Here is an 18,385-nt window from a genome sequence, read left to right as displayed (position 1 = left end):
TCAGAAGATTCCATATATGTCATGGGATCCAATGATACTGTAAGTTGTAGGGTTTGGTTGCCTTGAATCTGCCTCCACTACTCACGTAGCACTACCTCTACGTGGAAAGAGCAACACATACAGTGTTGTTAACAGATGCTGAGAGTCCCATATGGACCTCTGATATCTCACCTATTTACCTTGAATTTTTCAGGAAACTCCACTATTAGAGGTTTACTCCTTTCTGTCTTCTCACAAAGGGAAATTAATCCTTAAAAAGTCCATTGAAGTCACTATTGACTTTCAGATTCTTAATTCCAAGAAGCAGCAATGGTCTGTGATGAGTGAAGATCTCTACAGAAAGTTCTGGGGAAGGATGAGAGAATGAAGATCCCAAAGGAGAGATGGAAATGGAGTGGGATTGGGAGGGATATTGTAATGTAAAAAGAATAGAGTATGGTAAAGTAGGTAAGAGAGATCTGCAGGGAAAAGTCAATTCTAAACTGAAACCTGTGATAGTAGGTAAGTAGGTAGGTAGGTAGGTAGGTAGGTAGGTAGAAAGACAGAAAGATGGATGCAAGCATCTTTCATTGTATACTTTTCTTACTAGAGTCGATAGGGTTTAATTCAGTTTGTCAATCAGTTTGATATAAGATGTCTGAGAGTATGGCAGGTGGTGGTTTGGGAAACAAATTGCTTTATGCTCATTAAAGCCCATTTGTATATAGGAATCCTTAACTCAGGGATTGTATATAGATAGAGACCCCACAATGGAAAGTGCATACATATTCCAAATCCTAAAAGTTCTCTTTCTAAGCTCTCAGAGTGGGGAATTAGACAATATTGGGCCCAGGAATCCTCTAGAACTATTCCAGTAAAGCCACCTACATCCAGTTTTAGGTTTATAATTGAAGTAATGCACTGATGTAAGGCTTTTGGCTTCTAGAGATGGCTTCCTTACTGAGTGAGTTTGTGCTGGCTGAAAGAGCTCTGTCCCTGTGTCTTGCAGGAAATTCATGGACCAAGAGAGGAATGTAGCATACACATGGATATGTAGAGTTTGTGCTTGCAGGTGTTCAGAGTGCCCTATTGCCTATATTTGACTTATGGACATGGGTTAGCATGAAGACAGTGTGAGTACAGCCCAGATAAAGCCAATAGGGATAAGATGAGCAAATATGAGTGGAGTTCATCTCCTATGCCTATTATGTGTTTTATTGTATGACTTGAGAGCTCCTGGATGGGCTCAGACAAAACCAAGTTATCGATTCTTCCGTGCCCCTTCATGATTTTGCATGCTCTTTTCTGAGACCATTATCTAAAACACTGTCTGCAATTAATCTTCAAGGCAGCATGTAATCAGCCAAAGGCTACAAGACTAGGGTTTCAAACAGTCCCAAATGCTGATATTTGGGACCTATGATAGGGGAGAGTTGGTAGAGAGTTCCCTAAATGGTCAAGCTTCCTTGGGCAGAGTAGATTATTATGCATGATGAGTTGGGACATGAAAACATGAGGACGTAGGATATGAGTGAATATATTTCTTTATAATGTATCTGTCCGTGGACGCGGGGGAAGGAGGAGGGGGACTGGAAGGTGAAAGCGTCCAGATGCTGGCGCGCAGTAAAGCATTCCTGGCTGTTAGTTCCAGTAGGTCATTACTGCATTAATTTGGTGTTTAATTAAATGCCTGTGCAACAGACCATTTATTTGTTATCTAATATTAGCTTTGGTTCTTATCAATTAAATGCTAGCTGAGGGCTTGATTCACTTACATTTTATGTCCCCTTATACTCTTTTCAGAAACAACAGCCAAACCCAACAAGGCCTCACTGTGCCCGAAAAGATTTATACACCCAGATTTCAGTGTGGGGAATACAATATGCTGTTGTTATTAGGTGAGAGTAAGGGAAATAAAAAGAAGATGTCATTTCATTTCAAGGAAGCAATTACCTAAATACATGGGCTGTGGTCTCCCTTTCCTCTCCCACTGCCCTCTGAACAGCTGGAGGTGTTAAGGGCAAGGGGGAGGCTGGAAGGGGCGTATATTACCCAGCCTGTGTTGACATGTTTCCTCCCCCACCCCCGTTTTACCTTCCCCTGTGCTGATGGCAAAGGCTGCTGGCTTTCCCCTCGCAAAATTTCTCTTTCCCTTGTGTATACCTGAGCTTTTAAGTGAGACTTGTAGCACTGTTATGAAATGCATGAATGCTAAGGGTTTGTGTACTTACCGTCAAGTCAGTCAAGGTTCACTTCAACTGAAATATCATTTCAGGCAAAAGGAGAGCAGAAAGGCTGGGAAAGGTGAAAGAGAGGATTTCCGTGGCACAGTGGAAATGCTGGGAATATGACCTAAGCCAGTGTTTGCTACGTCAGGCATTTGCGTATCACTGTTGACATTCTTCCTATGCTTACTGCCACATACCACCTGCGTATCACTTACTTAAATTTTTCTTGAAACCTATCTATTCTTTTTAAGTTAGAAGCTAATTTTTATTTTATTTTATTTTATTTTTTTAACGTTTTTTTATTTTTGAGACAGAGAGAGACAGAGCATGAATGGGGGAGGGTCAGAGAGAGGGAGACACAGAATCTGAAACAGTCTCCACGCTCTGAGCTGTCAGCACAGAGCCCAACGTGGGGCTCGAACTCATGGACCGCGAGATCATGACCTGAGCTGAAGTCAGCCGCTTAACCGACTGAGCCACCCAGGCGTCCCTAGAAGCTAATTTTTAAAAGAAAATTTAATTTCACTATCTCAAATACATGACTGGCATTACTTTTCATGAGTGGGAAATAGGTCTGAAAATAAATATAACTACACATATTATTAATTTATGGGAATATACTATTACCTGTGAAAGACTCTGAGCCTTCAAGCTTCAAATCATGTCCTTTGCTGAAAAGGAGAAAAGCAAGTATTAGAGAAGTGTTAAAGATGTACAATTCCAGACTGAGAATTTATCCTTGGTGTCATCATAGGGATGAAAAGAGAATTGGAAAGGGAATAACTGTCTCACTATGTGATTCAATTTTATTTGCCAAACTTGTATACCACCTAAAATTATCTGTGGCTTTTTTCAGTTGGGGAAACACTGCTCTAAGTCACCAGAGTTCTGTTGTAAACTTATCAGAAGTTCTAGGAAAAGCTCAGGAATGATTTGGGATGTAGTAACTGCAGGGATCAATAGGACACTTTGGAAACCAATGGTATCCCCTGTTTCAGGGAGCAGGTCAGGCACGGTGATATTGTAGGGCGGATCTTCCAAGGGCTCCATTTGTTCCTGTGGAAGCCTCAGCTGCAGCCCCTCTGTGCTTTGTTTTCCTATTTCCTGACTGCTTACCCCATCAGAGGTATAGCACCACACACATCATCTCTCCTTTATGGCCACCCCTTAGCTTTCAGTGCCTTGCATGATGTTCCATTTAAAACTCATTTCTTTTAGGGCCCTTCCTGTGAATAGTTATCCAGTATCTTTAGTATCAGTAGCGTATCAAACCATAATTAGTTGTAAGTTGTATCATTTACACCTGGATGAGAGCATGTGTGATAGCAACCAGTGTATTCTGAAGAAGGGGAATGCTTCAAGCATATAGAAGTGTGGAAGGTGCAGGCATGGTGGGACATGCCTGCTCCCAGTAAAGGCCATGCAGGAATCCATGCCACTCTTACCCGTCTGCCCCTGCAGGGTAAGCCTTCTAAGGCTCTCTGTGCATAGATCCCTAATGGGTCTTTCATCAGGTTTTGTTTCTCTCTCATGGCCTAACCCATTCTATGGCACATTGTTCTTAAGGTACAAATGAAATGTGAGTTTTCTTCCAGTCATTCTGGTGATGGCCTCCAGTTTCTGTATCACATGACAAAGCTTGACTTCAAGGGGCTGGGAGGATTAGAAGTAGGACCTGAGATCAGGTCCCCGGGTCTCATTTAGGCTAAATAAGTGCTAATTAGAACAACTCTTCTGTAGGTTTGGGGAGAAAACTAGATACCAAATGAATATGGCAACAGTTTATAATTCAAGCATGACATTCACTTTGGAGAGATTTAAAACAAATTAAAAGCTTTCCCAAAAGGTAGGAGAAACACAACTTTGGTGTGGACAGGCAGATGACATGTAAAATTTAGGACAGATTGGCAGGCAGCATCAGGAGAGCATTTCTCAGTTACCAGATCCCTGGTCCTTGAACTGGAGGTTCATATGGCCACTCCTGGGAATGAGAGGGATTGTCCAGAAGCTGCAGTCCTAAAGGGTTTAGAGGAATGGGTAAATGATCAAGGCCAGGGTCCAGTGATCAGACTGAAGTATAAGATTTGATAGCAAAAATCAAACAAGGTTAGAATTGTCACTAGATACTGGAACAGGATTGTCTATCGGGAGGGGCAGTGATGGGGGAGTGAAGAGAATGTCAACATTGAGACTAGACATGTCCCACACCAATCCCTCCCACTCCTGTTAACATGGATATGCCATTATGGTCTTAGGAGGTAGTGAGAACCTTTATTTAAGGGAACTATGACCAAAAGAGAGGCATATTGTAAAAGAGGAGAGGGAGGGATAACAGCATGTAGAAGCGGATGGTAGATTAGTTAGGGTCCAAACTTGAGGAGTATACTCTAAGAAAGGGCAGCAGGAAAGAACAGGCTGAGCGAGTCTACTGCCAGCAACTTGCCCTCCTTCCCCACAATACATGGATCAGATGATTCCCAATTGATGTGTTTTGTCTCCCTTTCTCTTATTATCAAACACTTTCTCCTTCTGTTCTTGTCCTTTCTCCATTTGGAGAGTCGTATTATAGCTAAATCATAGCCATTCACTGTTCTTTTTTGCTGCTTCACATTAAAACATTTACCTTTCTTTGTATACCTTTGCCATGAGTACCCAGCACTGACTCACTGACTTTGTTATCTATCCTTTTAAGTAAAATGTTTTTAATGTTTATTTATTTTTGAGACAGAGAGAGAGACAGCTAGCAGGGAGGGGTGGAAAGAGAGGGAGACACAGAATCTGAAGCAGTCTCCAGGCTCCTAGCTGTCAGCACAGTGACCAATATGGGCTTGAACTCACAAACCATGAGACCATGACCTGAGCCAAAGTCAGATGTTTACCATGTAAGTGCCACATAGGTGCCCCTTTATTACCTATCCTTAGTTGCACCCCGCAGCCTGGGCATTTCTAACTTCAGGGAATATGGAAAGCATGATCTCCACACAAGTTAAAATGGGCATAATTGTACCAGCTCTGTCATCTAACAGGCTGCTCTAAAGATCCAGTGAGGGGCACCTGGGTGACTCAGTTGGTTAAGTTTCTAACTCTTGACTTTGGCTCAGGTCATGATTTCACAGTTCATGCGCTCAAGCCCTGCTTTGGGCTCTGTGCTGATAGCAGAGCCTACTTAGGATTCTCCCTCTCTCTCTTCCTCTCCCCTGCTCACACTCTCTCTGTCTCTCTCAAAATAAATTAAAAACAAAACAAAACAAAACAAAACAAAAGTAAAGATCCAGTGAAATACAGGTGGGAAAGATCCATAAAATTGACAGTGCTTTATAATTCCTGGAATGTTCCTCCCTTGGACTCCTTTAGTTCATTGTCAGGTGCCTTTATTTTGCTCTGCATATGTAGGCCTAACTGTGGACTTGGTTTGCTCTGGCCCAGAGGGGGTGTCCTGGCTGCTCTGGAAGGAAGCTCTTTCCTCCTGGAACTGTTGACAGGGCCTCAGCTGCAGTGGTGGTAGCAGGTGGCACTCTGATAATGTCGGCTCCAGTTGAGGTACAGGAAAACAGAGCAGCTGAAGAACGAAATCTGAGAGATAACAGGAAATGAAAAATGAGGCAAAGTTATATCTTCTGTTCCCTCATAAAGGATCCTGTGACAAATGGAATCACAGGCATCACACAAACTGCCTTGCTGAGCTACCGAAGGCCCAAGCTATCTTGACGGCAAATACCCGTCCTCTGGTTATCTGTGGGAAAATAATAAGCAAATTGTGTATGAGAAAGAGGGAGAAAGAGGGGAGACGGAAGAAGGAAAGAGAGAGGGAGATTTGCAGTTAATCACCAAATATAGCTACTATCTACAGAATGAAAAAATGGCCACCAACGCCTCTATGGTGAAATTTAAATATTTAAATGAGGTCTGCAGTAATGCTGAAGTAGTGCTACTAACACATGGCAGCATTTGCTAAGTTGGTTTTTCTGGGTGAAATACAGATCACAAGAGTGTGAATTCAACCATAAGTGGCCATACAAACACACTTTTGTTTTCTGATGTCCGTTGTCAAGGCATTCTTAATGAAAGAGGCCAACGTTTAGCCTTTTGAGTAATAATGTGAACATATACTTCATTCACACATTTTATAGTTAGCACTAGGTTTGAAAGTCATCTTTTGCATCCACATAATACAAATATAAATGCATAAATGTGCATCCAACAAAAAATAATCTCTTTGGCTTTCAATTTATTTGAAAGTAAATCATGATGCAATTGTGTGCCTGACAGATGCTAGATGTTTAATAAATATTTGTTAAATAAATTAGTGAACATACTCTTGGAAGGGCATGGTACCAAAGTAAATTCAGTTTGCCCCTTGCTATATTTGTATCCAGAAAAATCAAGTCAAAATGAATATTTAGAATTTTGAAAGAGAAACAATTTATAGAATGTGATCATGTACAGTCAGGGCTATTCTTGAGGGAGGTGGAGGGGGGAATGGAGGAATCCATTTGCCCCTTTGCCCGGAGTGGGGGTTAGTTATCATATTTCTTCAAGCACCATTTAGTAAACTGCTTACCCAGCTGAATGCGAACCTGAATCACCATAGAGGAATTTGGGTTATGGAATACTTCCAAAATAGCCTATGGATGCATTGATTTGCTCTACCACATAGGGGAACATATCTGGGTCTCTGCAGAGATAACTTCACCTGAGCTCTGTGAAGCAATGGAAAATGTAGCTATCCCAATTTATCGTGGTTCATTACCGACTCTCCATAATTGTCTGAATTGCAGGCCTATAAGCAGCAAAACCATTGGAGGGGCTGGAAAAATAGACTGTAACAATTTGGTGTATAGACTCTTTAGGTTGAATCAAATTCTGACAGTTTTGGGTAAATTTAACAGATTTGAAGAATCTTCCCTTCAGTCTAGTTAGTTCCTAATTTGTCTGTAACTGTTAAAAAAAATGGCCACAAGCCAAATGGTAGCCTCATTTTAAATTTTTAATTTTTAAAGTGTGCTTCTTTGCTTTTGAAAGTAGACCTGCAATATATTTTAAATATGCTAGTTTAGTACCTTGCATTAGACAAGATTATACCTTCATCTTATTTTTCAAGGAAAGAAAAAGTGGAAAGATTTTTCAGGAAGAAAAGGTATTAGGACAATGTGTCCAGTAGCTTACGTGGATTAGTGTAACTTTCTTATAGGCAGATGCTTGAAAAGCTATTTGAGGCTATGTCCACTTACATAAGCAAATAGAATAATATATATTTAATTCAGTGATTCAGGTAGTATCCTCTTTACCTAATAGCACAAAATTTGTCATTACAGTTTTTGGAAGCTATACCCCTTTCTTACATGTGAGTATTTGTTTAAGAGGCCCTGAGGCCTTCTCAAAGTTATTTTCGAGAAGAAACTGAACAAGCCTTCAGTGTCCTCAAAGAAATAAAGTACTGTAGGTATGTGAAGGATGGGAGTCTTTTCAGATTCTGCTTAGTATCCAAGTCTTTGCTTATTGAAGAGTAAGCTAGAACTTTTAGGTTTTATTGATTTTAGAACAATAGACTGGACATTATTTGCAGAAATCGCTCTATGATTTTGGCTTGGATTTTTCTCTTGGACACTGTCCACAAAGAGTGGTCTTCAGACGCTTGTATTAGAATCACCTGGGTATTGTCACAATGCAGGGATCTGATTCTAAACAGGTAACTATGGAGTTTGGATCTTTGGATGGAAGGTTCACCAACCAAGACTTTAAATAAGCTCCCTAGGTGACACTTAAATATACTGGAGCTTGAGAGCTCCTTCTCCAGTAGCTTCAAAAAATCAATCTGGGTCTTGGTAGGGTCTACAATTATTTCGGACAATGTGCACAGTTTAAGAAAAGTATTACCTTATTGAGAGTCAATCTTTTGACTCTTTCGAATAGTGACCCCCCACCCCCCCAAGAAAAAGATGTCCATGTCGTCATCCCTGGAACATGTGAATAATATCTCATATGGCCAAGAATGTAATGAAGTTAAGGATCTTGAGATGACAGTATTACCTACATTATCCAGGTGGTTCCTAAATGCCATCACACATGTCCTTAGAGAGAAAGGCACAAGGAAATAACACAGACACACAGAAAAGAAAGTGATGTAAAGACAGAGTAGAGAGAGATGTGGCCATAATAAGGTAAATACCAGAAGCTGGAAGAGGAAAGAAAAGGCTTCCAATGAAAGTCACCTCTGCCAAAACTTTGATTTCAGACTCTGGAACTTGGCCTCCAGGATGCTGAGAATAAATTTCTGTTATTTTTAAGCCATCTAGTTTGTGGTACTTGGTTATGTCAGCCACGTGAAACCAATACACAACTCCTGCTACTTAAACTAAAAACAGACTTTCTCAGAACTCAGATTTCAATCAAAAGCATCATTAAGCACCTATCATGTACCAGGAATGTAGCAGGACAAGGGTATGAAGGCAAGTCTGTGGCCTCTTGAAGACACAAATTGGTTTCCTTGGATCCTGTTAGTTATCCCTACTCAGACACAGCCCTCACAAGGTGGAAGATCTGGCCTTTGTATCTAGCATGGGCCCTGACACAGTTTTAGCTGTGTGAATAAAGGAAGTCAAATTAATACTTAATTTCACATATTTTAAACTATAATAAGTAAGAGGAGGAGACACAAATTAATATACTACAGTAGTCAAAGGTTTGGTTCTGGGTTTAGACTATTTTTGAATTCTAGAGCCTCTGCTTATAAGTTATATTGTCCTTGAGTAAGTTACTTCACATCTCTATGCCTTAATATGCTCATATAATGCATTACTATAGGCTTGTTAAAAGTATTAATATTATTCATTTAAAATATTTATTTGGGTATTTGTGGCACAGTACACACTATGCTAATATTTTTATGTGGTAGTGGGGGAAGGCTTCAAAGGAGGTTATGGTTACAGCTTGACGGATGAAAAGAGGCGGCCTTATAAAAGGCTACATCTAGTTGAGGGCATGGCAGATGTGGAGAACTTACATGGGGAAGAGTTTAATATGCTGGAAAAATTGAAGAAGGGCTCAGAGGACAAAGCTCTTTAAGAAAGTGGACAGTAGCATGAAATGGAGCTGGAGCAGTAATAAGGGTGGTGTGGGCCATGGGAGGGTGTTTGCAGTGGGGAATTATTAAACGTTTTGAGTTGATGAGTATGACATGATTTTAGCTAATGTATATATATTTATTATATATATATATATATATATAATATATATATATAAGCTTTGCTAATATGTAAATCACTTTGACTTTGCTTTTAGATGGAGAAAAGAGGACAAGAAAGGAATGGGAGAGATCTGTAATGAGGTTCTTGCAGTAGCTGAAGGAGAAGTGATGGTATCTAGGATTAGGTTGTTGGTTGTAGGAATGGGACAGTTTCAGGTAGTTGGGGTATAGTGTGATGGTAGAAGGGATAGGACTTGCTGGTGGATCAGATATAGATTCAGAAGAAGGGAGCAAAGAAGAATGGTTCTCTCTGGTTTCTGGCTTCGGAAAATGTGGGGATGGTGATGCCATTTACTGAAATGGGGAGCCTGAGCAAAAAACAGGTTTTAAGATAAAACCAAGAATTCTCTTATGGACATGTTAAGGAGGCAGCTGGGTATATGAGTGTGAATCTCAGGGAAGTCCATACCAAGAATATGAAGTTGAGGAAGTATCAAGATATAAATGTCAGTTAAAACTATTGGAATAAAGTAAGAGACTCTAGGAAAAAAGGGAAGAGAGGGTGAAACCCGAAAGGACCTCTAACATTCATCTCTCAGGAAGAGGACTATGAGCCTATAAAAAATACTGAGACAGAGAAGACAAGGAGAAGGGAAGAAAATAAGGAGGGGATGGTGTCCTGGAGGTGAAGAGAAGAAGGAACGAACACAGGAGGAAGGATCTGGGTTCATTGCTATTGAAATATAGAGCGATTTCAATGGAATGATGGGAGGGCAACCAGACTGGAGCAGGTTGTTCTATGAAAAGGATGAGGAAGTACAGAGAGTATGTCAGACAATTCTGTTAACAGATTGGCTATGAAGGAAAGCGAAGAAATTGTACTATAGCTGGTGGGAAACTATAAGGTCATGGGAAGCTGTTTTTAATTTATTTAATTTATTTTTTTATTTTAAGATGTAAGAGGCATCATGTTTATGTGCTAATGTGAACAATTTGGTGAAAAGAATGAGTTCAATGATGTAGGAGAGAAAAGGGACAGCTGAGAATGGAAATCTCTTGAGAAGGTGAGGGGATTTGTGGTGCAGAGCACATATGGATAGTTGCCTTGACAGAGAGACAGAAGGAAAAGTGGGGAGAAGGATATTTACAGTCAGTTAAGGGATTTGGACAGGCACATGTAGAAGAAACTCCATACTGGTGGCTCCTGATTTGCTCAGTAAAGGAGAGGATAAGATTATCCGCTGAAAGTGGTGAGGAGACATAGGAAAGAAGTACAAAGTAGTCTTTGATGAGAATGAAAACATGAGCATTGGGGAGAAATGCAGAGATATTGTCAGGTCAGGCTGGAAGTCTGTTTGAAGTTGGTTGCAGTGAATTTATTTGTAAGTGACTTGTTATCCAAGTTATGTGATCTATGAGCATAAATAAGACCATTAGGTTCTTCCAGGATTGGAGTTGGGAGGAAAATGTGAAAGAGGAAAAAGAAGTAATAGAGTTGAAGATGTTTGCAAGGAGGTAAGCATGATAAGGAACCATGAAATTAATGAAAGTTAGGAGGCAGATAGGATGGAAAGAAAGCAAGCCAAGAGATTAGACAACTAAATAAAAACAGATTCATTGTTTTTGAGGGACACTGTAGCAAGTGAGCTAGTTGGGCAAGATATTACAGCTGGAAGAGGATGGGATGTTCCAATAAGTGATTTAGAAGATTGCTGCCATTTTTGTTAATGACAAAGTCCAGGGACAGACCATGAAAGTGTGTGGTTGAGAAGTAAAGAGAAAGGAAACTGGAGATGAGGGGTCAAGGATATGACAACAGGAATTGGATGGGTCTTCCCAAAGGGTATTACAGCTTTAGTAATATTGGGATTGAGAGGAAGACCATTGTCTGGGTATTAAGGTCATTCATGAATGAGGGGCAATGGCCAGGAGAGTGTAGGAGCAGTAATGGGGGGGCAAAAGGGCTGTGTGGCTGGATGTGATAACCCATTATAAGAAGAGGAACATTAGTTACCTACTGTGGAATTCATTTCTCACACCTCTCCCCTCCTGACTGTGAGGTATGGGGTATATAGGAATAAATACCCTTCTTCTGTGAAGGTTAAGGGTATAGAGTTCTTGGTTCCTAGAGGCACTGGAAGTGATCTTGGTAAGATAGTCTTGTAGAATGTACACATAGGTTGGGAAAAAGGCAAAGTGGATCATGGGCTTCAGGTTCTCTTTGGTCTAGTCAGTTGGAAAAGTAGTGGATGCTGCCCTGAGGGTGACATTAGTTTTTCATTGTTTTTGTTAATTGACTTCTAAGTAAATGATATAAATTTATATTTATAAAATAAAATCACACCACTTTTACTTTTTGGGGTTCAATAGAAGACTGTGAACAAAAGTTCCCCTGCTAAAACAAACAAAAAAATTTGAAGCCATTGGATTAAGTTATTGTTATAGTCATCTTAGGGGACAGAAAGAACTGTCATTGCTATAGCCATCTTAGGGGACAGAAAGGACGGATATATATACTGCACTTATACTTAAAATGCAAACTCAAGGTGAAATTCAGTTGGGTCCCCATTAGAAGTCTGATTTATTTTCTTGTTTCTGGAATTTGTTTTTTTTAATTCAAATTTAAATCTTTATAGCAGGTGAGAAGAACTTTCTATATGAGAAGAATAAACATTACTTGATAGTTAGCCTTCTGACACAAGAGATTAAACAGTACAGCATCAGCATCGTTTTACCATGATAACTTGGAGTGTGCCTAAACAGTTTGAAATTCTTAAACAAAAGGTTATACCCATGGTGGAGGTAATGTTTTCCCTATAGTCATGTTGACTTTTGTAGTAAGGGCATACCAGAAACTGCCTAGCACAGAGGCTAAGAGGACTGGTTCTGCCACTCACAAGACAGTGACTTTAGCAAACTCTTTTTAGGTTTTTGAGCCTTAAACTTTTCATCTGCAAGATGTGGATTGTAATAATAGCTATCTCATCATGTTCCTTAGTGCATTGAATGAAATAATCTGTAGAAATGATTTCGCCCGGTTCATGGTACATGAGTGCTCAATCAACGTTGTTTAGGATTATTACCATGTGTATAGCTTAGCGGCTACTGAGCACTTATTTGTGTCTGAATTTGAATCCTGGTTCAGCCTCTAAATATCTGACAGGTCTAGGGGAAGTACTTGTACTCTCTAAGCCTCAGTACCTGTATCATAAGGCTGTTGTCATTCTAAAGTGACAGTCCATAGAGCAATAAGAATAGTCTTGCAGAAAGTCTGGTCAGGCACAGAAAATCATTTTTTATGGCTACCTTCCTCCACCATCATACAAATGGTTGTTATCACACAGGTGCATCTCTGATCAGTGAGGGGATATTGGAGGTGTGTAGGAGTAGAGACAGTTAGGGTTGTGTGCAATCTTAATGTTCTTTGTTTCTGCCCCTACATTTATTAGAGTAGGATTTCACAGACTGCTCCAGAAATATCCTGGCCAGAGCCCTTCTCCCACCACCACTTCCTGACCTTTCCTTTAATTATCTGGTTCCCAAATCATGAGGTCCACATCCAAGTATAGAGCTTGAATCTGTAGACATTTTTCAGAAAAAGATCTGATTATCCTGCCCCCATCTTTCTCTTCATTCATTCAGAGTCAACCCATACCTTAAGGTTGAATGGAGTTAGTCACATCAGAGAGGAAAGGGGGTGGGTTCTGGGCAGAGGGAACATTCTGAATAAAGTAAAGAGATGAGAATGGGCACATTTCATTTGAAAAATGAAAGGGATTTCAGAAGGTTGAGTTTCACATGGGAAGTGTAACAAAGGTCTAATACTAGTCTGAGGAGGCTGGCTAGGGACAAATTTTATAGGACCTTGTAAACCTTACAGAGATTTTTGTACTTTATTCTAAGGTTGACAGGAGACCCCTCCAATTTCTTCCATAAACATCACAGGGAAATGTGAGAATTAATTGTCCTAGGTGTTGCTTGATACTCTTGTTTTTTTAAGAAAGGAGGCTCAAAAAACTGAAATAGAATTTTGACTTATTTACAAAACTATCCTTCTCTGCTTTCCTCTATCTTCCCCCTTTTCTCTATTTCCCCCTCTCCATCCTCTTTTCTTCTTTCTTCCATCTCCCGTTCCACTTCCTTTCCCTTCCGCCTGCTTCCTTCTCTCTCTCTCTCTCTCTCTCTCTCTCTCTCTCTCTCTCTCTCTCTCTGTCTCATTTCTTTCTTTCTCCTGCATCTCGTCAACCCTTCTTTGGTTTCATTATTTTCCATCGCCAGCCCCTAAGTAAGCAACCTCTCCTGCTTCCATGGGGAATGTGAGCGGCTGCTCTCTGCCTTCCCCGGGGCCTCAGTGTCCATCCCTCCTTCCTGCTGACTGAAGTCTGTGTTTTATTGGCCCTGCTATTCTTGGCAAAGAGGCCAATAAAATGGAGATAACAAGTCCCAAATCCCAGTCTGCAGGGAAGCTTTGCCTTGTCAATGAGAGATTAAAAAATAATGGCTGGGGCCTCGGCAATGCAGGCTGCAGCCAACTTTAAAAAGTCCAGATCAGACCATCTGGGCTTTTCTTCTTTATTTTTAAGGCTTTTTTTTTTTTTTTTTTGACTCTAATCCTCCATAAGGCCTTGAATTTCCCTCATTAAGTTTTATGGTTTGGAAATGAAAAGGAAAAAGTAGGTACATGGTTCTTGGCTCCTGAATTTAATCATCTAAGAGTCCCCTTTGAGGTCATCAGATTAACAATTAGATTGCACTTTGTCAAAAGCAAATAGAGTGGTTATGTCCTAGAGTTCAAAACCTGTGAGAGCTTCCTGTTTCCCAATTCCCTTCCAGGGGCTAGACAGAGGATTCTGCACCCGCTGGCTGCTTTTCCCACTGTGAATTTAAATGTCTCCAGAGCACCAGGTCTCAGAATTAGCATTTTCTATGTAACTGCTTACTCTCTGGATGGGTGAATGCCATTTCCTTTTAAAAGTGCCAGAGTCCCTCACTATTATGCAAGTGCTTAGAGGAGGGCAAAGCCCAGAACACATTTCCCCCAGCATTTCTACTTCTTTCCTGAATTCTGAAAGTTACAGGCTCTGAAAAGAGATGGTTGTATTCTTTAATGACTATAAATGAATCCTGCTGACATGATATCAGGAGGAAATAAGGATGGGTGAAAGGAATATATTTTCTCATTTGGGGATGGGGATTTTAAAGTCTATTTCTTCACATTGATCAAAAATCCTGATACACAATACCTTATCCCCTTTCATGTCCCATGTCCCTCTCTTCTGGAATTCAGCATTCTAATACACCATGCCCTCTCTTTCCTTGCAAGCACACAGACACATATATCTACAGAAACCAGGTGAAAAACAGGAATGAGGAAGGAAGGTGGAGTTAGGCAGTATAAGGGAGAAATGGGGACTGTGGACAATAGGATATTCCAGGCTTGGCTGGTAAGTTGCCACCGCCTGTCAGCTCCACCATAACCAGGCAAGATGGTAGACCCCACCGTGAATCCAGAGCTTCCAGTGTTTTCAAGAGAGGCTCAAAATCTTGGTTAGTATATGAAGTCTCCCAGTGTTTAAACAGTGGCTCATTTTTAATTTTTTAACATCACGAAGTCCAAGCCAAACAAAACATACTTGTAGGTGAGATCTATGGACTGCCATTTTGTGACCTTTGATCTAGAGCAAATTTTATTTATAACCATTTTATCACAAAACTGTCTATATTGTTATTCAAATATCTCAAATTTTCTCTCTCATTTCTAAGTTCCTTTAACTCTGGAAATGTGTTTTTCTTAAACTATCTGGACCATCTTTTGTAGGGTTGAACCTAGGATTGATTCTGTTAAAGACAAAGCAAAACAGGGGCACCTGGGTGGCTCAATGTTAGACTCTGATTTCGCCTCAGGTCATGGTCATGAGATTGGATCCGCTTCAGCCCTGCTTCAAGCCCCGCATTGTTGGGCTCTGCACTTGGCATGGAGCCTGCTTAGGCTTCTGTATCTCTCCCTCTCCCCCTGCCCCTCCCCAACTAGCACACGGTCTCTCTCTCTCTCTCTCAAAAAGATAAAAATTGGAAAAAAAAATAGTAGAAACCACAGTGAGTCGCAGAATTAAATGCTTGGAATACACTATTAAGTGATCTTTGTGTGGTATATTGGACAGAAAGATGGTGGGAATATGTCATTCTCTTCCTCTGTGGGCTTTGGAAATCCCACTCCCTCATTACTATAAAGCCAACTGTTGCCTTCTTAAAGAGACATTCCTCTGAGTATAACTTTGATTTCTTATCTTGTGGCTCTTCATGATACTATGGTACATCTGACACTGTTGTTCCATATGGCAGTACTTCCACAGAGCAGTAGCCATTGTAATCTTCTAGAAACCTGTGTTACTGAAGGCTCATCTTGTCAGGCGTGAGATGGAGCATAGGAAGCTATGTCTTGAAAAAAACTCTCCAGGTAGTTTTTTTTTTTTTTTAATTAATTAATTAATTAATTTTTTTTACATTTATTTTTGAGAAACAGAGTGAGCCACAGTATGAGCGGGGAGGGGCAGAGAGAGAAAGAGACACAGGATCCGAAGCAGGCTCCAGGCTCTGAGCTGTCAGCACAGACCCTGATGTGGGGCTCGAACCCATGAACCATGAGATCGTGACCTAAGCCAAAGTCAGACGCTCAACCAATTGAGCCACCCAGGTGCACCCCCCTTTGTAAAAAAATTTTTTTTTTTTTTACATTCCAGGTCGTTTTGATGTACCTCTGATGAGGTGAAAGACAACTTCCATAGCGTCCACACCATAGTTTCATGCTCTCTTGTGGAGAAGCATTGTGGGTTTTGGGCTTATGATAATCAGAAATTAGCTACTTAAAGGATGTGGTCCCCTTAGTTCTCCCAAAGCAATAACATACAAGATGAAATTCCTAGTGTGGCTTTATCTCCGTCCATTTCCTGCTTCCACTCCTAACTTTTAAACCCTATTATATACATTTATATGCAATAGCACAGAACCCAGTAATTCAAATGACAAACAAGAAAAGACAACATAGACTACTTGTATGTGTTTGTATGTGTGTACTTTGAATTTTTTTTTTTTTTTTTTTTTTTTTTGGTGGGAGGGTGTTCAGTTACTTAAAAGAGTCCTCTGAGTAGTAGCAAATATATGCATTTTAAATCATTCAGTAGGAAGTTAGAATTCCCTATTCTCCCCACCTGTTTGAGACCAATTTATAGTTTCCAGCCTGGCCCAGCCCTGTTCTACTGCCTATTCCAGGTAACATTAATTTCTGTCTCTTGATTTTCTATAGTTCACGTAGGTTTTATCCCTCATTCTGCTTTGTATCATTAGCTATGCCAACTACTTTGCAAATCATCTGGGGCACATTGGATGTCTTATAAATCACTGGGCTGTCTCTCTTTCTCTGTCCCTCTGTGCTTAACAAAGTCTTCTGTGCTCTGCAGATACTCATTTGGTGGATGTTTCCATGTGATTTTTGTCTTCCCTTGGAAACATGTAGTGATAGCCCATGGTTTCTCACAGATGCTCATTAAGTACTGTGAATAGATAACCTCAGGCCGTTGGGAAGTGGAGATGGGTGGAATTTTTCGTGTCCTTTATTCAGAGGTGTGGGGTCAATGATACCACCATCACATGCAGTACTGCTGTTGGAACTGAGATCTCCCAACTTTCCCTTCCATGCTCTTTACCTATAGCTGGAGGTAAAAACACTGGCTGTAGTGTCAGATGACTCCAACATCTTCCTACCTTGAACATGTTACATATCTTCTCTGTGCCTCAGTTCCCTCTTCTGTAAAACATGGGCTGAAAATATTTTTCTAGAATTTCAGGGAAGGTCAAATGAGTAGATGCATAGTAAGTATGTGGCACAGGGCCTGGCATTTAGTAAGCATCTAGTTAGTACAGTTATTATAATTTTACCAGACTGTGTGTTAACCAAACCCTCAGCCCCTGAAGTTTCCCCCTTCCTTTATCATTATCTCTCCTCCATCCTGTGTTCCATTTCAATGCAGTGCATTGCCTTCCCTGGCAATTGCAAAGCCTGAAATGATATGTTCTGCATGGTACAACTGATTACCCCAGAGAGAGAGGGAGTCAGATTTCAGGCATCAGAAGGACTTACCACCAAAGTTAGATGCCCTGAGATAAGTGGCTGATAATCAGAGGGAAAGCTTCAGGGAAGAAATGCCCTTGTTAAAACATGGTGTAGTCAGTTAAGCATCTGACTCAGTCTCTGCTCAGGTCATGATCCATGTTCAGAGATTGAGCCCCGAATTGGGCTCTGTGCTGATCTGCTTGGGATTCTCTCTCTCCCTTTTTGCCCCTTCCCTGTTCATGCTCTCCCTCCCTCTCAAAATAAACTTAAAACAAAACAAAACCAAACAAAACCCATCAAATCAAGGGGATGGAAACACAATATCCAATAAAGACACTGGTCAAGTTGGGAAGTCAGGTCAAACTGAAGGGAAGCGTGTACCAGGTTGTGTCATAGGTCAGGATCGCAGATGGAAGAGCTGTGTGGACCCAGCAGCTTTCATCTAATGCCTGGGGAGTCTCAGAGGGATCAGACTCATGGTTTGTGGTCTGGTTCCACCCAACCTGGTTATTAGCTGGCCACAGAGAAACCTGCTTATGTTGTAGAGACTTGTTCAGTGACTGTTAACTGGTCATATAATGGGCTCAAAAGTTAAACATTTACGTTGCATGAAAATACAGTTTGGACTATCTCTCATGATATAAAAGGCTCTGCAAGGTAGGCCTTGCTCATCTCATGTCATGCTCTTTTTTATAGACTGCCCTCTGGTAGGGTGAATCACCACTCAGTTATGGAGCACACCAGCCCCATTGCTACCTCATAGCCTTGACATGTGTTTCTCTCTGCTGGAACTCACCTCTCTCTATGACATCTTTGGTCTTTAATAAACCTCTAAAGTAAGTTAAACCCCTTACCTGCTTTTGCCAGATCACTGCTTTCAAC

The sequence above is a fragment of the Panthera tigris genome, chromosome D3, assembly GCF_018350195.1.
Source record: "Panthera tigris isolate Pti1 chromosome D3, P.tigris_Pti1_mat1.1, whole genome shotgun sequence".
NCBI lineage: Eukaryota > Metazoa > Chordata > Mammalia > Carnivora > Felidae > Panthera > Panthera tigris.
The sequence above is the reverse complement of the archived record's forward strand: the minus strand, read 5'-3'. Positions refer to the sequence as shown.